Here is a 24,043-nt window from a genome sequence, read left to right as displayed (position 1 = left end):
TTGGGCCAAGTTTTGGTATACAATTCGGGAATGTGATTTGTGCCTTGGTACCAATTCAATGAAAATTATCAATTACTGGTTACCCAGCTGAAGAAGATGTTCAGCCTCTGAGATGACCTGCTCTAGTCCAGGATGCTGCTACTGGTGGAACTTGCCAGCACCATGAACCCTTATCTGTGCCTATGGACCTTTTGGAAGAGCAATAGCTTACATTTCCCCTTTTTATAAAACTCCCGACCTTCTCTTTGTTCTGAATTTTAATTTTCTCTTCCCAAATACAACACTGAAGGGAGAAAAAGAAATTTGTGAACATATTGACGTATGTGCTTCAATTAATGACACCCTGGGAAGCCCACTCTTGATGTGCCTTGAAAGAACTCAAGAAACACCATCCACTGGTGAGAGCTCACTGAAATGTAGAAATCCTGGCCTAAAAGAGAAATAATCCCCCAAAATAACTCACATGCCTTTTGTTTTTAATGGTACATATTCTATAACCAAAGTATTTTCTCCCCAGGTGGTTGAAGAACATGAAGAAACATGACCCAATGGAGCGAAAAAATTACACCTGGGTGAAATAATTTATTTTTCAAGGACTAACACAGCCCTAAGAGCCAAGCTTGGTCTTTATTTCTTTCCTTTCTTTTGGTGTACACAGCAACCGTGTTGGGAAACCTCCTCATCATGGTCACCGTGACCTATGATCCCATCTTCACACCCCATGTACTTCCTGCCCTGCCATCTCTCTATCCTGGACGCCTGTTTCTCCATCACTACCCCAGAGGTCTAGCTGACCTTCTCTCCAGGAAAGGCCATCTCCTCCAATGGCTGTGTCACTCAGAGAGTCTTTTTCCACCTCCTCAGTAGAGCAGACAATTTTTTTTCTCTCTCTCCAAGCCCCTGAACTATGTGACAATCCTAAGTAGGGAGATACACACATCCTGGGAGGGGCTTTGTCCACTCCATCATGCAGATTGTTCCTACACCCCTTCTGTAGACCCAATGTCATTGATGGCATCTACTGTGGTATCTCCCAGGTGCTCAAACTGACCTGCACCAACACCTTTGCTCTTGAGGTCTTAATTATCTCTAATTATGGTTTCATCTCTACACTGTGGTTTGTCTTCTTCCTGTGTCCTACATGGTCATCTCAGCGATGCTGAGGTCTCCCACTGGGGAGGGCAGGAGGAACACCCCCTCTACCTGCACCTCCCACACCACTGTGATGACCCTGAATCTTGTGCCCTGCATCTACATCTATGCCCAGCCCTTCACTGCCCTCCCCAGACAGAACTGTCTCTGTCACCTTCACCATCATCTTCCCTGTCCTGAATGCCATGATCTACACCATGAGAGACCATGAAATAAAGTCAGCCATGAGGTGACTGGAGAAAAGACTTAGACCTCCTGAAAAAGAAGAAATGCTATGAAGTACAGAATAGAAATTCAGAACTAAGAAATATTTCCTCATAACACAATAGAAGGCCCCAATCAATAAACCATCTTGAGGTCAAAGTTTTACTTTTATCCTGCAGCAGAATCCTCTGAAAAGGTCCTGAGACAATCATCTCAGAAGTTTCTCATGAGAAGGTTATTGGCAACTTAGAGCCTCTGATCTATAGACATTCAGCTCTTAAGGGAACTCCAATGTTTATATCGCCCAAACATCTCATTCTGTAGGTGAGGAAACAGAATCTGAGAGGAAATTATCTGTTGATCTTTAAATCGTGGCTAAGCCCAAGCAATAATTAGTAAAATGACCCCAGGGATCAGGGGTCCAGGGTGTGAAATTGAGCCACCTCTGCCTATGTGGAAATTGGTTCTCTATTTCTAACCTTGGAGGACTCAGGTTCCATTTTTAAAGAATACTTCTGGACTCCCCTTGTAGAAGCTAAGAAGTTTCATGTTGTCTCAAAATTTTGCTGGCTAATTAATGGCAGAGGCAAGACTAGATCTGAGACAGTGGCCCCTCGGCTCAGTGGATGTCTAGTCCTGCAGTTTCTTATACGATTTGGTGAAGTCTGAAACAAGCTCATTTGTAAAAATGTCTCCTCCATTGGAGTGTCATGAAAGACACTTGGTTATCTTTCACACTGCGTACTGTGAGGCTTCAGTCTTTCTAAGAATTTCAACATCATTTTATAGCCCTTCATTCCTGGCCAGCTCACCAGAGAGAAAGGAATCCTACCCAGCCTGCATTCTAGAATATGCCTGACTCACATGTCCATAAAAAGCAGACTAAAGAAAGCACTTCCTTTCCAGCATTCAGTGACTTACTGGCTAGGTAGAAAATTACAAATCAGCCCATACCAAAGACCTCCCCCTTCTTCTTTCTATCTTGCTTTCTGGCACCTCTTCTTTAATCGAAGGGAATAGAAAACAAGATTAAATTCTAGTTGGTTTCCTGGCACACTATTTATTTGTCAAGCAACTAAAATTTGAACTGTATTGACCTATAAAACCTCAGGTTTGTCTCCCAGGCAATCTCTGATGAGCATGCAACTGGAAGTAAGGAAGGGAAGTAAAGAATAATTTGCATATTGTGGCATAGGAGGAAACAGGCAAAGGAGACCGGATTAAAAAAGAGCCCATCTCAGCCAGTTATATCACTGTCTACTTTTTCTCCTGTTAAACTCAAATAACAAGTGACTGAAAATGAGAGAGTCACATGCAAATGAGGCTTATAAAGCCAAGACTTTAAGGATGCACCAAGGGAAAGCATGACCACGTGGTATCTGTTGTGGACTGGGCTCTCTTTGGAAGAGGTTGAGGATTTAAAGGGAAAAAGGAGGTGCACAGGAAAAAGGGAGGGGTGGAGAAGGAGAGCAATGAGGCAACTAAAGGTATTCTTGTGAGTTTCTATTTGGTGCCCAGTAAATCTACATAAAACAGTGATGCAGCTTCCCTCCACGTAAGACTGGACAGGACTCCACGTTCTGGGCCTGAGCAGGCTCATAAACAAAGTTCCCCCATAAACAAAGTTCCCTCTAAGCCAACACTCCCCAGGAAGAGTTGAACACCCAAAGCATCTCCACATTCCAAGATCTACCCAGAAGACAAAAAAAAATCATTTTACCATAAAAACATTTGTACTAGAATATTCTTCACTGCACAATTCACAATCACCAAGTCCTGGAATCAATCCAAGTGCCCATCAACCCATGAATGGATTATCCCATTCATTAACCCATTCATGGGTTCATAGGCACTTGGATTGATTCCAGGACTTGGTGATTGTATACCATGGAATACTATACCATGGAATACTATACCATGGATCGTATACCATGGAATACTATTCAGTCATAAAAAAGAGGGAGACTTTACATCATTTGTATTTATTCAGATGGAGTTGAAGAACATTGCTCTTAGTAAAGTATCACAAAAATGGAAAAACAAGTATCCAATGTAGTTAATACTAATATGAGACTGGTAGATAAACAAGTACATACTCATGTGAGAAAAAAACACAGTTAAATTCAAGTAGGAGATAGGAAAGGGGAGGGAAGGGGGATGGGAGCCAATGTCCGAAGTCAAGGGAAGAGGGAAGGCCCAGATCAAGCAGTAAATTCGCCTTTTCTCTCTACCTTTTCCCTGTGCAACCCTCAATGGATTGGGATGATCTTTACCCACGCTGGTGAAGGTGATTGGCTTTATTGAGTCCACCAATTCAAATACTAATCTCTTCCAGAAACAATGTCACAGACAATCCAGAAATACTGTATCACCAAATATTGGGGCATTCCTTAGGCTAGTGAAGCTGACGCATAAAGTTAACCATCACAGTGCCCCAAGATCCCACACAGCTGAGGGTGTTTTGCCTGCAGGTGAAGAAGGTATTTACTCCAAAGTGGTATGAGGGAACTTTTTGAGATTCATGTTATCAACATTGCACCTACTCAAGATTTTGCTATTACTATTCTATATTTTCTTCTATCTAAAACAAACCAACAAGGAAATCCACTATAGCCCTGTCCCTAAGACTAGGTACAATTTAATTGTTCATCAAGAGACACAGAATAAAGAATTCTGATATATGGGAACACAGGAAGTGAAAGGATGAGGGAAAACTTGTGAATGAAATACAACGATGTTCAGAATATTGTTGGGGAAATAAATGCGAGCAGTGATGTGCTGTGATAAGCCACCTCTTCTTCAAAAAGCATTGAGGTGGCTTGTAAAGTACATGCACATTTGTACTGGCGAATGCGGGGAATATTTCTGGAAGGTCACATAAGAACGTCTAACAGTCTGAAAGACGGAAGGCAGACATCTCTGTAAACACGTGAGAAATTTTGAATTATTTGCCTTCCGTATGAAATTATTAATAATTTTTAAAAGTATTTTTAATTTGAATAAAAGAGGCCAGTGAACTTGGAGTTAATCCACTAAGAAGAGGTAGCCTTCGGTATGTCCTTCAATTTAGAGGCGGTAACTTTTATAAACGTGGCCCAGGCACAGCAGGGCCAGGGAGGAGGTGCGCGAAAGGGCAGCATACAGGATCCCAGAGACCGGAGAGCCCCTCAGGCGGGAGGGCGCAGGCGCAGTGGAGCGCGACACCTCGAGCTGAGCGGAGCCGCCTGCACCTCCCAACAGGCGCCACACGGAGGCAGCCCCGGAGGCAGAGTCCCAGCGAAGCGCTAAACAAAACCAGATTGATGGGGCCGGGCGGGGCGGGACGCGGCTGAAACCCCGGCGGAAAGGCTGCGCTACCCCGGCGAAAAGGCTGCGCTTCCAGCTTCATGGAGCAAAGCCCCAAATCTAGCTTGCAAAAGGAAACCATGAAGCAAAACCTCACACCCGCTGGTTCCACTGGGGCTCGAACCCAGGACCTTCTGCGTGTAAAGCAGACGTGATAACCGCTACACTATGGAACCACATGTGGCAAGCAAGCTCCAGAGATAGGTAATTACAGATACAAAAACGTTAATTCTGGAAAATGTGGTTGAGATCTGCTGTTCAGTGATCGCTTCCGAAGAAAAAACTTTCAAATAGGTTCAGCTTCCCTAGTGCTATAAGGAACGGACGGCAGAGATAGACACCGTTGTCTACTAGCCTCCCTAAGCAAACCCTAAAGCCAGGTTCGGGACATATTAACACTTAACCCTAAAAAGCAAACGATGCAGCCCGTGGTTCCACTGGGGCTCGAACCCAGGACCTTCTGCGTGTAAAGCAGACGTGATAACCGCTACACTATGGAACCCCTTGGGGCACTTCTTGGCAGAATTCATTAGTTGTACACAAAGAATTTTAACGCTGGTACATGACGGGGAGACATTTGCTCACGGTAAGAGAAATTCTGAAAAAGATTTCACTCTCTAATGCGATTCTCATCCGCATGTCTCCGCGGCCACAAAACCTCACCGCTTCTCAGAGATGGAAAGCGTCCGGCTCACAGATACACACCGCTCCTTCCCTGATGTGTAGAGTGCGGAGAGGTCGCACGTGCGAGGCTCTGTGGCGCAATGGATAGCGCATTGGACTTCTAGATAGATGGAGGCATTCAAAGGTTGTGGGTTCGAGTCCCACCAGAGTCGTTTGTCTTTTGATGAGAAGGAGGAACTTAAAGTTGGGGAGGTGAAAAATAAAAGACAAGACACATTGCCTTTTAAAATGTCCCATCTGGCTCGCCTATCTTAAAAAGGAAGGAAACTAACTGCGGTTCCGTGTTTCGTCCCTTTACTTGAAGGTGTCAGGAATCTTGCTCCTTTTGTCAATCGTTTGTCAAGCCTTTTGTCAATCGTTTTCAAGTGGCTCCAGTTTCTGGTGATGTGATAAAGATATTAGAGAGAAATTATAAAAGTTACCAAGTTTTTTCTTTATTACTCTTTATTACTCAGGAATAAAAACAATCTTAAATTGTGAACTTTTTACTTCAGTATTGCCCGAGTTGCCCTAAAATAAAATGACAGTAAAATACCAGAATGGCCGAGTGGTTAAGGCGTTGGACTTAAGATCCAATGGATTTATATCCGCGTGGGTTCGAACCCCACTTCTGGTAAAGATTGGTGATTTTCCCAAACAAAGCCAAGTTTTCCTTCCTAAATTCCTGGTTCTCAATTTTGTAAATTGAGGTATACAAATTCCTAGTTATCGATTTTGCAATTAGAAGAGTCCAAATGACAGTATCCAACACAGACTGGGTCATTAAGTGACAGTAACATTTCAACCTAAAGTAGAAAGAAAACCTCTGCGTGAAACTGCCCGTGAGGGAGAAGGAGAACAGAGAGTGAGAGACCATTGTGCTGTGAAAACGTTCCCTCTTGGTCAACAGTTACTTTCTGAGAACCTATATGCCAAGTACTGAACACCGCGCTGGGGAATGCAGAGTTTAGGGGTGGGGGGGTTGTTTGTTCAAATATAAAATATATTGATATATATTTGAACATATTCAAATATAAAACAACAACAAAAAAGGTAAGGTACTTACCAATAAGATTACTGACTAGTGGCATTTTCATTAGAAAGTGACAGAAGAAAAAAAAAGTGACAGAAGGAAGAGACGGTTTATAAACAAGCTGACAAATAAATAGAAGAATTTCAAATGATGATAAGCGCTGGAGAGAAAAAAACAAGGCGGCACAATAGATTGAGAAATTTTTAGTACAAACTTATCCCATTTGATTATTAAAATATTCACCTTGACAGAACTGTTCTTCCTCTCTCTCTACCAAACTTCCAAAGACCAACTCTGCCCCTCCATCTCTTCCACTGAAAACCTCTGACCAATGATTTTCATCCAACTACATATTCATTCATTCATTCATTCAAGGACAGTTTCTGAGAGTTTTGCAGTTAGGCACTGACTCAGGTTTTCGGGAGATACAGAGAACTCCCATAGACAAAGCAGAAACACTCCAGGAGGAAAAACAGGCCCATTAAACAGGTGCTTAAGTTAGGTTGAGATGAGTGAAGCAACAAGGACAAGCTCAGGGCCCCCAGGCCCTAACTCCATCTGAGAGGACAAAGCAGGGAACACTGGGGCCATTACTGAGCCCTGTCTGTGAGGATCAGCCAGCATTTCCCAAACCAAAGAAGGTGTGAAAGTGGGAAGAGGGTGGCATTTCAAGATGAGGTCTGGGAGCAGAGTAAAAGGCACTGTAGAGTATTCAATTACAAATAGCTCCAGCTACTTCTCTGTGTTAAGCAGACCTGTGCCACGCCATGAACACTTGATATAGTTACACAGTGTGAGACTGTTGGTCTCAGAGTTTGGTACTATCAGTCAGTGTGGTCTATCTTAGGAGAGCAGGAAGCAGATCTTCATGCTCTCTGTCATTCAAAGCTTAACTCAGCAATCATTTGTGTACCTGATACTGTTGTAAGTAGTGGAGGGAGGATCAAAGGTTTGGAGAGGAATAGGCCAAAGGCTCATAACTTCCCTGAGGACTGACCTCATGGTACAGGAAGCTCCTTTCCAAGGAGTCTGGTTTTAGTTTCCTTGGTTGAACAGAGACTTGCCATAGGCTGCTTAGGGATCCACGGCTTCATTTGTGGAAACTGTACCTAATACATTTGTGATTTTTCAATACAAACAACTCTTCTCAAGGAATGGAGGGACCCCCACTGAAAAGGTGGTGGATTTTTATTTTCTTTCGATTGCCTTCTGGCTAACAAAAAGTTTGCGTCTTAACCTTTCTCTGCTGGATCCTTAAAAAACACAGAATCAAGGAAGCTTTTACCTGAAGAGCTACCTATGTGTTCCCAGAAGCATGGAATAATTTCATGGATCACATTTTTTTTTTCATTTACTTCATCACAAAAGTAATACATGTGTTTTTTTAAATCAAATAATGCAGATAAGCATAAAGAAAATAATGAGAGCTTCCTTTCACACGCTTTATTGCCAGTCCCCCAAAAGATTGTTTTCTATCCTTATAGATCTACTATGTATATTCAAACAACATATAATTAAAGGATATATGTGTATGTGTTCACTTTAGTTTGTTTGGCACATTGTGTTCTTTTTGCTTAACATAACGTGGATATCTTGCCATGTGGTTATTTTTTAATCTTTGCCTTTTGCTGTCCTGATGTTTCTCCATAAAGGAATGTAAATCGTCTCGTTCCTCCGTGTAGTGTCTTTGAATGCCAAGGAGAGCTCAAATGTGCGTGAGGCTTCACCTTACAGGGCTCTAAATCCTTTCAGGGGATTTTATCCAATGCCTTAAGGAATGACATGGCAAAGAAATTATGAAGAAACAGGACGAATTACAGAATTACCTAATTAGGTACATCGGGGACACAGCTGCCCAGGTACCAGAACTCCCAAAAAAGATCAAATCCAGCCTGCAGCTTGCCTGATCAAAATCTTTTAATGGAAGCTTCAGGGAAACAATCAGATTCCCTATCCAAGTAAATAACGTCATTTCCCATTTGCTATTCCCTGTGCTCAGAATCCTCTTTCCAAGCGCTCAGAGGCCCATCCATAGTTCAGTTCAGACGTCACCACTCGGGAAACCTTGGCTGACTGACTTCAGGTGCCGGTCACGTCCTCGGCGTCCGCTAGGCGTGGCTTCCCACCATCATAGCCCTTGAATGGGGGCTTCTGCTTTGCGTGTCTTCTGGCCCCACCCAGGGCTGAGACTCCGTCTGCAGCCCCACAAGCTCTCTTAGTTCCTAAAGCGTAGTTTGTGCGCAAGGTCTGTCAAATCGATTATTGAAAACATAATTACTCATCAGTGTAATGTTAGCCGCCCACGACACTCTCCAGGTTTTCCCAAACACCAAGACTGGAATTAGAAATCCCGCACCTCACCCAAAGCCACAACTCTAAATCTGGGGAATTACTCATGGGAGGTCCCCTTTAGGGCGCTGAGCAGGTCAGGCAGGAGGTTAATTTTTGCTTTGTAGTCTCTGATGGGAGAGATAAAGACTTGATATCACCGAACTCCCGCTCGATCTCGATTTTGAAGGTTCTGCTCTTGGAGAATCAGCAAAAAGACTCTGGTAGGGAAAGAATGTGGCCACGTGTCCTATTTAACTGCTGATAGGCTGGGGGAAGATTCTCTTTGGAGAGCCCGGATAGCTCAGTCGGTAGAGCATCAGACTTTTAATCTGAGGGTCCAGGGTTCAAGTCCCTGTTCGGGCGAGGTTGTTTTAAAGTCCAAAACAAATTTAGGTGTACTGCGCGTCCCGGGCAAGGTTGACCAAATGAAACCTTATGCAAAACCCACTTTAGTACACTCTCTTAGCACTCTCTTATGGGAGTTAACTCAAAAATCAAAAAAGAAAAGACTTTCTAAGGGTTTGGGCTAAATAAAAACAAATGGCCTTACTCTTTCAACCCGTGTAGGTTGCTCCCTCTTCGGATATTTTTCCCATAAAACTAACGTATTACTTTTATGTTCTAAATATCAGTAAGCACATAACTGACAAAATTGCACATCGGTCGTCAGAGTCTTAATAGTTATATTCTTTGGCAGGAATTGTGCACATTTTGGCACCGAGGAATATATTCGGACACTTTTATTAAAAGCTCGCTGAGGAAACTGAAATCCCAAGAATCATTTTAGACAAAGACACGTGAAGACGCATAATCCATATGTCTCCAACTAGGCACTTTCCTTCACCGGATTCCTAAAGGCCAGGTGGGACCCGGACTCGTGAGTCTTGCTGTAAATGCAAAAGCTCTCAGGTGCATACACCGGGGATCAAACTCAGGATTTGCCCCCAGTGCAACAGACGTGTTAGCCACCACGATAGGAAACCTTGTGCTACCTAACATCCAATAGTATCAATGGTGATCGTGGAACTGGGAACAGATCGTTCTGTGATTTCTGACATTCTTAGGAGGCTTCATGATTTTGCATCCTCATAATGCTTTACTAATTACCTGTAATATCCTTTCATTGGCACGTGCATGTTTTAGAGACATGGAGAACAGCAGTCCATGTCTGCGTAGGGTGTACCTACAAATGTGCAGGGGGGAGGGAGACAAGCCCACGTAGAGATTGGAAGGAGTGAACTCCAGACCCCTCTGTTCAAAGGTGATGCACCAACAAAACCCTTGCCGAAACCCGGGATCGAACCAGGGACCTTTAGATCTTCAGTCTAACGCTCTCCCAACTGAGCTATTTCGGCTAGGACATTGGTCCCAGCCGCCCTATTAAAGGAAAATTTTTTTTAATCCCGTTTCCCCTCATTTCCAATTTTTTGATTCTTCATTTCAACTTTCCGAACTATTATTTTTTAATTCTGACGTTTTGAGTACAGTGCATGAAAAAAATATTTGTCACGTGAGGAAACTCAGAAACTCGTGTTCCGCCTTTATTGTCTGCCTAATGCTTTCTCTGCATCTCCCCAGAATCCTAATAAGAATAAAAACAGCCACTTACTGAGAACGTACTGTTGTGTCCAGCACAGATCTCCAGGTCGCTTTCTGTCCCCACCCCCAAGGCCTTCCTTGTGTTGATATGGCATTCGTTATAATGATGTTTAAATGAAATAGCTAATTTGCTCCCAATCATCACCAGAACTATCTGGTGGCTCCAAAGCACAAAAGGTCGTGGTTGAGACAAACTTTGATTTTTTTTTTTGTTTGTTTCTTTGTTTGTTTTGTTTTTTGTCTGTCACCTTTCAGCAAGTGCAGAAAACCATGGTTGGAGAGGGAATGGACCAGAGGTGGGGAAACTGGAAGGGTTAGGTGTTCTCCACTCCTGTCATCTTCTTGTACAGTCAGACAATGGTTGGAGTAAAGACAATAGACATTCCACTTTTCAGGGTTCCCCAAAGTGGATCTGATCACGTTCCAAGGGACTCACTCAAGAAGAAAGAAAAAAATGGAGCACTTGCCACAGCTCCTTACCTTTTTCTGTCCCTGGAATGCCTTCTGAACTTCACCATTCACGTTCCTCAAGAAAGCAGCTGTCTTGCCAAACTAGCCTACTCTTGCATCAGTAACAATTGCTGTTCTTTCAGCACTTACCACCAACCAACCCAAGTCACATCAATAACAGCTTATGCTCTTAGGCATGCTGGGCACATATATTTGTTTGAAAGAACTTCTTACCTGCTAAAGTGTGTGTCTTCTGTTTCATAGCTAGATTGAAAGCTCTTTAATAATTATAATAATTACTGTGTATTGAATGCTTGCTTTTAGGCTGACACTACTAAGCAATGTGCATGCATTCCTATTCATTTAATCATCATCAGTTTACAAGGTGGAAGCTATTATTATTTATTCCCTTTCTCCAGAGGAAGCTGAGCCTTGGAGAGAGGAGGCAACTGTGGGGTCTGTGCAGACCATGGATAACACATTACGGTGGGGAAGGCCAAGACCCTGCTCATCCTTGAGCGCTACCTCCACCTTGGCTCTTCTCCACTGGTCAGGACTCGCTGGGTACCCTAGTCCATCCGCTATGAAGGCACCTGACACATTCAGCCTATATCCCCATCTTGTCGATGAGGAGATGAAGACCGACTTTCTTCTGTTGCCTGGCTGACGCAAGAAAGGTTCCGTTATTAGCTAAGCAAGGGATCCTGGTCCCATCACTGCACAAGGAAAATTAGTTCACCTTGGTGACCTTACACCTGAGCTTTTTGTGTTTACAAGTCAACTTCCTAAAAACCTCTGCTAAGATGCTATGTTTCCCTTTTTAATTCCTAGTATGTGGATGCTAACTTCTCGGTTTTATCCCATTCCAGTTTCTTAAATGCATTTTTTTCCTAATACTGACCTCTGCCTCCGTCTAACAGAAGCTGCTATCTCAACCTCAACGTCTTCCAGTGTTCAGGGTCACACTTTATAAAGCGGAGGAAGTGGGGTGGGTGGGAGGATTTAACCTCATTGAGAGAAAGAGCTGCTCTGTTCGGGGTTTCAGCTTGTAGATACTTATCTCCTTCTTTTTAGAGTTCAGAAAAACTCTTTCGACCGGTAGTAGGGAGGGCTGGGAAGGTGCAGGATCCTGCTAACATTCATCAGGTATGAAGCAGGAGGCAATCCAAGAGAGAGGGTCAGCAGGGGCGGCTCACAGGGTAGAGAAGCCATGCAGCGACTGGAGAGTCCCGTGTGTGGGCGGTGGAAATAACTCAATGACGAGATCTCAATGTCCTGTCCTTCAATATATCAGAATTTCAGCCCTAGCAACTCGACGGTGGCTACAGAATAAATTTGCCTATTTCGGGTCCTTTACACCACTCCCTAAAACTCATTCTTTACCATGGAAAAAATACTTCCGCCCGAACAGGGACTTGAACCCTGGACCCTCAGATTAAAAGTCTGATGCTCTACCGACTGAGCTATCCGGGCTCGTAAGCAGAAAGTTCCTTCGATTAATGAAGACTGTGTTGTAGTTGGCGCTGCGAACTAATGGCCTTATCATGGAGCGAGTTCCTGGCTGCCTCCCTTATGCGGGAGTTTCGACAAGATTTTAAAGCACAAAGCCGACGGGGACGGAGAGGAGGCGAGGCGAAGTAGGGAGTATATCGGGAGAGTGATTAGGTTATTCTTTGGCAGCTGAATACAGAGTTGTTAAATAAAGCACGCTCCGCTAATTTAGGGACCCCCTTGGTAAATCTGAATCTTGAGTTCTGTAAAACTGCACAGAGGGAGAAGCAGCCGCCTGCTGTCTCCACTTCCACGCGTTTCTTTCCCCTCTAAACCCAAAGCACACAGGGTAAAAGACCATAGTTCTATGGTAACTATGATCTGCCCCTTCTTCTGAGAAGGCGTCACTTCGCAATTCCTGTCTCCATTCCAGGTGCCCACCTCAGAAAGGAAAGCGAAGCCCATTAGCTGCAAAAAGGAAAGATCTAAGTCACCGCTCCCGGAATCTAGGGCTGCGCACGGCCCTGCCCCGCCCCCGCTGGGCAGGCTTCTGCGCACGCGCAGATCACGCAGCTATTCGCAGGCTGAACATATTAGCTCTCCGCTTCTCAGCTGGGTCCTGCACTATCTCAGATCCTGGCATACTCTTAGGCCTCTGAGCCTTTGCACGTTCTGTTCCACCAGTAATTGAAATATCTCTGTCCCTTTTATCTCCTTCCCCTACGTTCTCCCAACCAACCGTAGAGAAGGAAAAATAATTCTTTGTCTTACCTTTCTGAGTTGGCAGGTGGGATTCCTAGACAGGAAAAAAAAAAAAAAGACTTAAATGTAAGGCATGCAACGGTCAAAATTCTAGAAGAGAACGTAGGAAAAACTCTTCTATACATCAGCCTAGTCAAAGAATTTATGATAAGACCCCAAAGGCCAATTTAGCAACTACAAAAATAAATACACGACACTTAATCAAAGGCAAACGCTTCTGCACAGTAAAGGAAACAATTAACAGAATGGAGAACCAACAGAATGGAAAAAAATACGCACAAACTATGCGTTCGACAAAGAACTAACACCCAGAATCTACAAAGAACTTAAAACAACTCAGCAAGAAAAAAAAATATGAAAAAGTAGGTAGAAGACATGAACAGAAGTTCTAAAGAAGATAGGCAACAAACACGAAAAAATGCTCAACATCGCTAATCATCAGATAAATGCAAATTAAAACCACAGTCGCATTAAAACCTTACCCCTGTCAAGATGGCTATCATTAAAAAGTAAAAAAAAAAAAAAACAGAGGCCAGCTTGGATTCAGAGAGAAAAAAATACTTTTACACACTGTTGGCAGGATTACAAATTAGTATAACCTCTATAGAAAACAGAACGGAGATTTATCACAGAAATAAATGTAGACCTGCCATTCGATCCAGCAATCTTATTGCTGGGTACCTACCCAAAGGGAAAATAAATACTTTATTTATTTATTTATTTATGTATGTATTTATTTTGAGACACAGTCACACTATGCTGCCCTCCATAGAGTGCTGTTGCATCATAGCTCACAGCAACTTCAAACTCTTGGGCTCAAGGGATCCTCTTGCTGCCTCTAAGTAGCTGGGACTACAGGTGCTCACCACAACATCTATTTTTAGTGAGGGGTCTCACTCTTGCTCAGGCTGGTCTCCAACTCCTGAGATCAAGCAATCCACTTGCCTCAGCCTCCCAGAGTGCTAGGATTATAGGCATGGGCCACCTTGCCTGGCAGAAAAGAAATAATTTTATTAAAAAACACACCTGTTCTTGAATATTTATTGCAGCACAATTCACAGTCATGAAGATGTGGAATTAACTCAAGTATTCATCAATTCATGAATGGATTAACAAAATGGTATACACACTCACCATGGAGCAATACTCAGCCATCAAGAGGAATGAAATAATATCTTTTGCAGTAACTTGGATGGAACTGGAAACCATTATCCTAAGTAAAGTTTCTCAAGAATGGAACACCAAACACCGTATGTTCTCACTAAAAAGTGGAAGCTAAACAATGGGTACTCTTGGGCACAGAGAGATATAAAGGACATTATAAACCAAAAGGGGGGAAGGTTTGGGAGAGGGAGGGATAAAAACTTACTTTTGGGGTACAAGGAACACTATTTTGGTGGCAAACATTCCAAAAGCCCTGACTCAAGCATTATTGCATGTAACAAATATGTACATTTGTATCCTTTTGATATTTTGAAATTTAAAAAAGACAGAGTAAAAGGAGAAAAACAGAACTGTATTAATGTGTATTTCATATGTTACCCAGGAAATGAGTAATTCCAAAGGTATGGTTTAGGTCTACAATCTATACGGCATTTTTAACAAAGAACAATAAATTTTTGGAGAAGTGACAAGACAAAGGAAAAGACCTTAGAATCTCTAGGGGCACCAAATTGTGGGAAAGCAAATATATGGGAAATTAATGGTAGATAAAGTCTAATTAGTAAAATTTGTTACATGGTTTTCTCTGGTGCCCTTTGGGGCCTAAAGTTGTCCTAGGAGATAAACTTCAGAAGAGAGGAGAGACACTTTTGTAAATGTTTGTCCCACTTTTAGGCAAATGGAGGAAAAATAACTTTTTATCAGCTTTTTTTCAATTGCCTTTAACTCAAAATGATCCTTAGGCCAAAGTGGCATATTTTGAGACGGCATGTTCTGCTATCCTTCACCTTTGAGCATGCAGCATAACTGCCATCCTCTCTGGGAAGCTCCCTGTAATCTACCCAATCCCTCCTCTTCCTCCACCCCCACCTACACCCCCATCCCCACACACCAACTGTAGATCTCCTGTGTCTCTGTCAGACAAGCAGACAGGTAGCAAACAGTTGAAAGCCCTTGAATTAATGCTTTCATGGAAGAAAACAAAAAACAGTCAAATGCTTTGCTAACACAGAGAAACAACCAGGTGGGCAGAGTAACATCTGGCAGGGAAAAAATGGCCTTATAATTGTGCTTTGAAAGGTAAGTAGGCACGTGCAGCCATGAAAGAGCTAGAGATACTCTGTCTACTTCTCTGAGCTTCTTGCTTGAATTCCAAATGCTTCTCGCTGGGATTCCCCCGTTCCTCTTCATGTTAAAAACTGGACAAGATTTTCCCCTTCCGGGCAAAACCCCAATATTTCCTAGGAAATATTTCCCTTTGCTTGGAGCAATAGTAATGATCTTTCTTTCCTCTTCTTACCTGTGTGTAAGCAACACCTTGAGGCATGCTGTCAGGGCTCTCCAGATAAACAGAACCGTAAGATAGAGCTAGAAACAGAGGTAAAGACAGAGTGAAGAACTTGGTTGACACGACTGTGGGGGTTGATAAGTCCAAAAGCTGTAGGACAGTCTGACAGCTTGAAAATTCAAGTAGAGAGCTAATATTACGGTCTTGAGTCCAAATTCAGCAGGGCAGCAAGCTGGGAACTTGGGTAAGTTTTCTAAGTTAAACATGTAAGGAGAATTCCTTCTTCCTCAGAAACCCCAATCTTTTCTCTTAAGGGCTTCAATTGATTGGATGAGGCCCATCCACGGTACAGACTCTAATCTGCTGTACTCAATGTCTACTGATTTAAATGTTAAACACATGTCTTAAAAACTACCTTCACAGTGACATCTAGACTGGTGTTTGAACAAACAACTGGGCATCTTAGCCTAGAGAAGTTGACACGTAAAATTAGGTGTCACATACCCTGGCGTACACCCCGCAAGGTTTAACTGCTGGAGCTATTAGACCACCCTTTGAGTTTTCTTCCTATCATTCATGATTGGATTTCGAGCGTTCCTGCCCCTGAGACACGGGTTTGAGCGGAGCGGAGGTGCAGTCTCGCACCGTCCACGCGGTCGGCATAGTCGGAAGTCGCCCTCCCCTTGGGGCGTGGGAGGAAAGTTCAACCCCTACAACTCCCTGGGCATCCTTGGATACCAGGAAGGAGCAGGCAGGGTTGTTCAAGAAAGTGAGCTGCGCGCAGAGCAGCGACTGCGCGGAGTCTCGCGACGCAGACCCCGAGTCAGGAATGGGGCCCTGACTTAGTACTGAGCAGTTTAGAAACATGACAGGTTCGTTTTCTGCTGTCCTCCCTGACAGGTTCGTTTTCCTCTGTCCTCCTTTTCAGGGGGATAAAGGCAGATGATTTGTCTCCTATCTATCCAAGCGTGATTGAGCGTCACAGAAATTACACGCGGAGATGACGCTTAAAACGGAAGCACCCGTTGCCGAAACCCGGGATCGAACCAGGGACCTTTAGATCTTCAGTCTAACGCTCTCCCAACTGAGCTATTTCGGCTCCTCCTGGCGGCCTTTTTTCCTCCTACATGATTATAATGTAATAATATCTGTTCCATGCTCACAAAGGTCTTACAACTTCAGCAGGCGTTTGGTATTTGGCAGATACTACAGAGGTGATAGAGCAAGGCCTTTGCTTACAAGCTAGAAATGATGACTTCAGTTTTGTCTAAGTTTTTTTGTTTTAACTGCCCTGCAGTTTGCTTTTTTTTTGACACAGAGGCTCACTTTATCGCCCCTGGTAGAGTGCTGTGACATTACAGCTCACAGCAACCTCAAACTCAAATGATCTTGTCTGGGCCTCACAAGTTGCTGGGACTACAGGCGCCCGTCGCAATGCCCGGCTAGTTTATAGAGACGGGGGTCTTGCTCTTGTTCATACTGGTCTCGAACCTGTGAGCTCAGGCAATCTACCCGCCTCGGACTCCCTGCAGTTTGCTTTTCTCATTGAAAAATAAATCATGGAGTTTTTTATGGCAGTTATGTAGACCAACTTCGTGCTTTTTAATCCATGCTCAGTACTGGATTGTGTGGATATAACACCAACTGTTAAACTGCTAATGATGGACATTTTTACTTTTTTTATATTTCATTATTAAAAACTATATGGCAATAATTGTTCTTTTGTATATATTTGTTCTTGTGTGAAGGAAGATTTTGCAAGGTCAAAAGACATGAACATTTTGATTTTTACCAATATCTTCAAATTGGACTCCAGAATATATAGAAGAAGCTATATAGGCCATTTGCAAAGGCTTCAAATATAGACTTTCAGTGTTACTTCCATATGAGGTGTACATGGAGTCATCATATGGTATTTTTTTCATTATATGATATTTGTTAAAAGCATTAATTTGCAAAACCTACTATTAAAAACACACCAAAACTTTTGTACTACCATCTTAGCATTTTACACACACAGAGACACAGTCAAAATGGAGTTAGCTTAGGCTTCTTTCAAACTCTAAGAAGCAAGCTGTGATTTAATAATATACTGATTTTATTCCACCTCCACCTCCCATTTCCTAACTTTGTATCCCTTGCATTTATTCACTTAAAAATGTTTTAAATAAACTCCATACAGCTGTTAGTTAAAATAATTCAATGCTTCAGGTTCACTTGACTCATAAATAAAAAGATAGCCAGGCATGGTTGCCTGTAATCCTAGCACTTTGGGAGGCCAAGGCAGGTGGATTGCTTGAGCTCACAGGTTCCAGACCAACCTGAGCAAGAGCAGACCTGTGTCTCTAAAAATAGCCAGGCATTGTGGCACTCACCTGTGGTCTCAGCTACTTGGGAGGCTGAGGCAAGAGAATCGCTTAAGCCCAAGAGTTTGAGGTTGCTGTGAGCTATGATGCAAAGGCACTCTACTGAAGGTGACAAGTGAGACTCCGTCTCAAAAATAAAATAAAATAAACATAATATAGGCTTGTTATAACTTGAAACAAAAATATGACCTTCGTTTATAATGTATAGACTTAAAATGAAGGATGATTCTAGATTGCCCTTCTCAAAAGAGATTCAGGAAAAGGTCCTCCTGAGGTAAGAAGTTTGGGGCTGGCACAACTCAACCAAGTGGCTTCAAAGTTTTTTTAGACTCAAAAGCCTATTATTTGTTTTGCTTAAATTCACTCTTTTGTTTTCCCTAGGTAATTGTAGTAGGGAAAATTCTGAAACAGCCCCCAAGATACCCTGCCAGCCCCCAAATGCCATGCATAAATCCATCACCTTAACCTGTAACCTAAGATATGGTATGGATGTTTGTCCCCTCCAAATCTTATGTTGAAATTTCATCCCTAATGTGGGAGGTGGGGCTTAGTGTGAAGTGTTTGTGTCCTGGGGGCAAAACCCTAATGAAGAACTTGGGATTCTCCCTGTAGTGTGGAGTGAGTTCTCCATTAGTTCCCATGAACATTGGCTCTTTAAAAGCATCTGGCACCTCCACTTCTCTCCCTGGCTCCTACTCTGGCTGTGGGACATGCTTGACCCTCTTTTCCCTCCCCCACAAGAAAAAGCTTACTAAGGCCCTCACCAGAAGTAGATGCTGGTGCCATGCTTCTTGTACAGCTTGCAGAACTCTGAACCAAATAAACCTCTTTATAAATTATCCAGCCTCAGATAGTCCGTTATAGCAACACAAAATGGACTAAGACAACCTGTTATTAGGGTATATTATATAGCACAGCTGACTCTAAAATACGTGATTATCTGGCTGGACCTGACCTCATCCCATGAGCCCTTTAAAAACGGAAGTTTTCTCCAGCTTGTTGCAGAAGGGAGTTAGAGATTCAAAACACAAAAAGGATGCGATGCTCCCTTGCTGGCTTGAAGACAAAGGAGACCACATGGCATGAAATGTGAGCAGTCTCTAGAGGTAAGAGGGCTCCTAGCTGACAGCCAGCAAGGAAATTGTCCTCAGTTCTACAACTGCAAGAAGCTGAAGTTGGCCAACAAGAAGAATGAGCTTGGAAGCAGATTTTCTCCCAGTGCTTCCAGAAGAGAACAGCCTGATTGACATCCTGATTTTGTAATACTCGATATATACTAATAACATTGGTTATCTTGTGTACTGTATCTTGTAGCTCTTGTAAATGCAGAAGTCAAATATGACTTGAGTATTATAATTTTAATACATTTCTTTTCTTAAAATGTGTATACATTTGTTGGCACCCTCTTTACACAAGTCCATATAATAAATATAGATTTCTATATGTATATTATATATATATAATTATATATTATACATATGCACATATGTAACTTGCCTATGATTTGGGGCAAGTTGGTCCCTTCTTACTATATTTTTTACATGCATGTGTGTATATATACATATATGTACATATGTGTGTATATGTATACATGTATATACAATTGCACTTGCCCTAGCCTTCCTTGAATCAGAATCTCTGCAGATGGGATCTATGTATTATATATTTTTTGTTCTTTTGACCTCATGGGATGAGGTCAGGTCCAGCCAGATAATCACGTATTTTAGAGTCAGCTGTGCTATATAATATACCCTAATAACAGGTTGTCTTAGTCCATTTTGTGTTGCTATAACGGACTATCTGAGGCTGGATAATTTATAAAGAGGTTTATTTGGTTCAGAGTTCTGCAAGCTGTACAAGAAGCATGGCACCAGCATCTACTTCTGGTGAGGGCCTTAGTAAGCTTTTTCTTGTGGGGGAAGGGAAAGAGGGTCAGGCATGTCCCACATATATTTTTTATTGGCCAGGTAATTTTAATGTGCAGTTTCTCTCAGTCTCCCATTCCTCAGTTTTCACAAAAATATAGCTATTTATCATGTGTAAGACCCATTTTTAAAATTGCTTATTCATCCCCTCCACAGGATTCTGTAATAAAGCATATCCAAAAATGAACCCATCTTTCCCTCCAAACTTGTTTATCTTACCACCCCTTTTTACCTAAGGTTCCTAAGCCTGAAAAATAGGAATTCCTTCTTCCCTCCGCTCTCCATCCATAATCACAATTAAAAGCTTTCATTCCACCTCATTATTTCTAGAATCCTTCCATTTCTCTTCATTTTCATATTCTCTCAACAACCTCTTAATTGGTCCTCTTACCTACAATTCAATTTCCCTTGCTGGAACCCACTATCCTGCTTCAAAACCCTTCCCTGGCTTCTTAGTTGAAAACAAAAACCAAGGCTGCTTTACGAGGTATATAAAGCCTCTCACAAGGTGGACCTTGCCTTTCTCCAGCACAGTAGCTCAGTGTTCTCTCTTTGCCCTTGCCCTTCATTTTTGTCCATGTAGCATTTTCCACATTGCCCTTATCCTTAACCCTACTTAATTTGCACCACCGGGCTCACATATATTCTCCTAGTCCTAGGAGCCTTGTCTGACATGTCTCTGTCCCCTCCTTCCCCACCCACCACTGTTTCTTGTCCTTCTATGGTATTTTTATATCACTTAACAAACTAGATTGCAATTGCCTGATTATCTAATCTTTTCTGTTACCCAACAGGCTGGAGTAAATTTGGAATGAAAGAATGAATGAAAACATTCCTTGAGATATGTCAGGACCAACTGGTTCTTTAGTAGCCTTTCACATTACCTGGTCAAGCTCAGAAGATGTGACCTCTGCAAGATTATTTGTAGAAGATTTTGAGCTCTTTAATTTCTTGCCTTTAAAGGAGCTTCATCTGGCCACCCTGCCTCCTTCCCCTGAGCCATCAATGCGAACCAAAGATGGAGCACTTTACTTACAAAGCCAGTAGAGAAAAGGCTATGGAAAGTGTAAGCATGGATTAGTTTATGAACTTTGTTTTTTTTTTTTTGGTTTTTGTTTGCTTGTTTTTCTGAGACAAAGTCTCACTTTGTTGCCCTTGGTAGAGTGCCATGGCATCATAGCTCACAGCAACTCTCAAACTCCTGAGTTTAAGGGATCCTCTTGCCTCAGCTTCCTGAGTAGCTGGGGCTACAGGTGCCCACCACAACGCCTTGCTATTTTTTTTCCGATACAGGGTCCTACTCTTGCTCAGGCAATCCGCCCACCTTGGCCTCCCAGAGTGCTTAGGATTACAGGGATGAGCCACCAAGCCTGGCCTAGTTTATGAACTTTAGAAGGGAAAGTCTTGAAAGAATTGGAATGCTTCCAACTGGGTAGGGTAGAGTACCAGGTAAGCTCTTAATTTTGATAACAATCTTATTAGAGTTTCACAAGGCATGCAACTGCAGTGAATAAATTCCAAACATTTTCCTACACTTCTTTTCAGGATGATACTATAGGTAACTTCAGTTATCTTGCTGAAACTGGAGCAGATCTTTGTATAGGATTATCATTTTTTTCTGTGACTTTAGAGGTCCCTGATAAGCATAATTATTTATAATTTTGCTAAGTCACAATTTGAATCCTGATTCTTCATGATTGACTGCTCAAGATCCATACTCCAACCCGTCATGTATGTTAAAAGACTTGAGAAAGGATCATTGGATGTTTCAGCTACATTTGATTACCCTAATGTAGAAAATCATACATCGTGGTAATATTCAAGATTGCAGGACGCACCTCTCAGAAACTTTAAAGGTGTTTAGCTTTCAGCTTGCTAGAAAAAACATCAAATCTAGCAGTGAGAATCAGGCAAATGATCTGAACAGATAAGTGGCCTCCCGCTGGAAGATAATCCCTGACAATTTAGCTAATTTTGTGATCACGGGAGCCTTGAGCAGTCAAGAAATCTGTAGGCTGAATTTCAAGGATGTTCCTTTTTTTAGGTGAATCTTAAAGAGAAACAATTCTGTCCTCATTAATTATTATAGCTTCTGGAAATGGCAATGTGTATTTTAGCATGATGTGATGTGATCTGGGAGGAAAGTACCCAATTACCAGCTGCCTTCCATCCCAGAGTTTCTCCCAGAGACTTTTTCTGGAGCACAAGGTTGTAGAGGTCATAAACTCTGGGGTTAAACAAACCCAGCTTCAAATTCCAACACTGTGACTAATCTATCAGCTATGAGGCTTTGAGTGAATTTACTTAAATTATGTTTTGTTTCTTCATCTTGGAAATGATGATTGCAATATTTTTCTCTTAATGTTTTTTATGTGTAAACCAGAGAATGCTTTAGAGTTTCTATCTCAGCATCCTGTACACAGAAGCAGATGTTTAGTAAATGTGAAGTCCATCCCATGCACAGGAATTGTATACTAGCTCTGATCTGAGTCCCCTCCAGACTCCTAGGTTACTTTGCTAATCTCCTTGCTGAAACTGAACTTTACACTGGAAACCTAAACAGGTATTTTTGTTTGTTTGTTTTTATTTCTCTCAAAGGTCTTCAAATCAAAACTCAGTTGCTTATGTTTCAAAAAATAAGAGTTTCTATCCCTACATGAAAGAGCTAAGAATCTGAGAATCTAAATGGGCAAGAGATATTAAATTCATCAATAAAAATTAAATTTTTAGTTTTTGAAGTGAAGCAAGCCCAGTATCAAAAACTATTCCCCTTATACAAAGATCACTATGAAAATTTTCAGACAGACTGTGTTATGGACCATTATTTCACTTCCAAGAAATACAGTTGACAGCAGCGTCCTTTCTGATTCAACGTGCAAGTTGCAACTTGCTGGGCTTATTGGTGTTGCTGGGAGAGCTTCATTCGTTTCCGTCCCTGAGGCCCTCCGTTGGCTATGAGCTAGGAGGAGAGATTTTAAAAGTGGGTTAAAAGGCTTGGCGCCTGTAGCGCAGTGGCTAGGGCGCCAGCCACATAACACGGGAGCTGTTGGGTTCAAATCCAGCCCGGGCCTGCCAAACAACAATGACAACTAAAACCAATTAGCTGGGCCTTGTGGCGGGTTCCTGTAGTCCCAGCTACTTGAGAGAGTGAGGCAAGAGAATAGCTTAAGCCCAAGAGTTAGAGTTTGCTGTGAGCTGTGATGCCACAGTACTCTATTGAGGGTGACAAAGTGAGACCCTGTCTCCAAAAAAAAAAAAGTGGGGCACTGCCTGTGGCTCAAAGGAGTAGGGTGTTGGCACTATATACTGGAAGTGGTGGGTTCAAACCCAGCCCAGGCCCCCCCCCAAAAGAAAAGTGAGTTAAAGGAGTCCCAAAGTCTTCAATGTTTGCAATGGGCTTTCGGGGTTCTTACTCCTTCCCGCGTGACAATTTTTCAATGCTTTCAAGAATTTAAAAGAGGCTGAACTCTATGGAAAGATAAAAAGAGGAATAGGCATCTGGCAACCACAGTGACTGAGGAAAACATCACTGCTATGGAAAAAATGGCTCATGAAAAGAATTGAATGACATTTAAGAACATTGAAGTGGCACTACAGATTGCCAGCAGTGTCCAAAATTCTGCTCGATTATCTTTGAGTCAGGAAAGTTCCATCCTGGTGGGTGCCTCACACTTTTGACAGATGAGCAAAAGCACATCTGTGTTGAATGGTGTGAAGAAATGCTGGTCAGATTCCACAGAGGCAAGTCTGACGTCATTACGTGTGATGAAATCTGGATTTACCAGTTTGATCCAGAGGGTAAGTGTCAGTGACAGTGTGGGTAGGTGTTTATTGCAGCTTAATTTACAATCACCAAACTGTGGAAACAACCTAAATGCCCACCAATCCAGGAATGGATTAACAAGCTGTGGTACATGTACACCATGGAATACTATTTAGGCACTAAAAAAAGACAGAGACTTTACATCTTTCGTATTAACTTGGATGGAAGTGGAACACATTCTTCTTAGTAAAGCAACACACAATGGAGAAACAAGAATCCAATGAACTCAATTCTGATGAGGACAATCGATGACCTAGTATATGGTGAGGGGTAGGGGCTTGGGGGAGTGGAGAAAGGGAAGGAGGAAGGGGAGTGGGAGAGGTCAAGTGTATGGCACACCTCTTGGGGGCAGTACACAATTATAAAAGGGACTTTACCTAACAAATGCAATCAGTGTAACCTGGTTCTCTGTACCCTCAGTAAACCCCCAAAAATTAAAAAAAAAAAAAA

General features: G+C 42.4%; 8 non-coding genes across 8 annotated transcripts; 3 read left to right on the top strand and 5 right to left on the bottom strand.

Moving 5' to 3' along the window:
- Nucleotides 1–4,804: 4,804 nt before the first annotated feature.
- On the bottom strand, nucleotides 4,805–4,877 carry TRNAV-UAC (transfer RNA valine (anticodon UAC)). The gene has a single exon. It is a non-coding gene; the product is annotated as a tRNA-Val (tRNA).
- Nucleotides 4,878–5,130: 253 nt separating this feature from the next.
- Nucleotides 5,131–5,203, bottom strand: TRNAV-UAC (transfer RNA valine (anticodon UAC)). Its single transcript has one exon. It is a non-coding gene; the product is annotated as a tRNA-Val (tRNA).
- A 248-nt stretch (nucleotides 5,204–5,451) lies between these two features.
- On the top strand, nucleotides 5,452–5,537 carry TRNAR-UCU (transfer RNA arginine (anticodon UCU)). The gene is given in 2 exon segments: nucleotides 5,452–5,488; nucleotides 5,502–5,537. It is a non-coding gene; the product is annotated as a tRNA-Arg (tRNA).
- Nucleotides 5,538–5,918: 381 nt separating this feature from the next.
- TRNAL-UAA (transfer RNA leucine (anticodon UAA)) lies at nucleotides 5,919–6,001 on the top strand. Its single transcript has one exon. It is a non-coding gene; the product is annotated as a tRNA-Leu (tRNA).
- A 3,017-nt stretch (nucleotides 6,002–9,018) lies between these two features.
- Nucleotides 9,019–9,091, top strand: TRNAK-UUU (transfer RNA lysine (anticodon UUU)). Its single transcript has one exon. It is a non-coding gene; the product is annotated as a tRNA-Lys (tRNA).
- Nucleotides 9,092–10,010: 919 nt separating this feature from the next.
- Nucleotides 10,011–10,083, bottom strand: TRNAF-GAA (transfer RNA phenylalanine (anticodon GAA)). The gene has a single exon. It is a non-coding gene; the product is annotated as a tRNA-Phe (tRNA).
- A 2,094-nt stretch (nucleotides 10,084–12,177) lies between these two features.
- TRNAK-UUU (transfer RNA lysine (anticodon UUU)) lies at nucleotides 12,178–12,250 on the bottom strand. Its single transcript has one exon. It is a non-coding gene; the product is annotated as a tRNA-Lys (tRNA).
- Nucleotides 12,251–16,505: 4,255 nt separating this feature from the next.
- TRNAF-GAA (transfer RNA phenylalanine (anticodon GAA)) lies at nucleotides 16,506–16,578 on the bottom strand. Its single transcript has one exon. It is a non-coding gene; the product is annotated as a tRNA-Phe (tRNA).
- Nucleotides 16,579–24,043: the final 7,465 nt, after the last annotated feature.

The sequence above is a fragment of the Nycticebus coucang genome, chromosome 14 (genome assembly GCF_027406575.1).
Source record: "Nycticebus coucang isolate mNycCou1 chromosome 14, mNycCou1.pri, whole genome shotgun sequence".
NCBI lineage: Eukaryota > Metazoa > Chordata > Mammalia > Primates > Lorisidae > Nycticebus > Nycticebus coucang.
The sequence above is the reverse complement of the archived record's forward strand: the minus strand, read 5'-3'. Positions and strand labels throughout refer to the sequence as shown.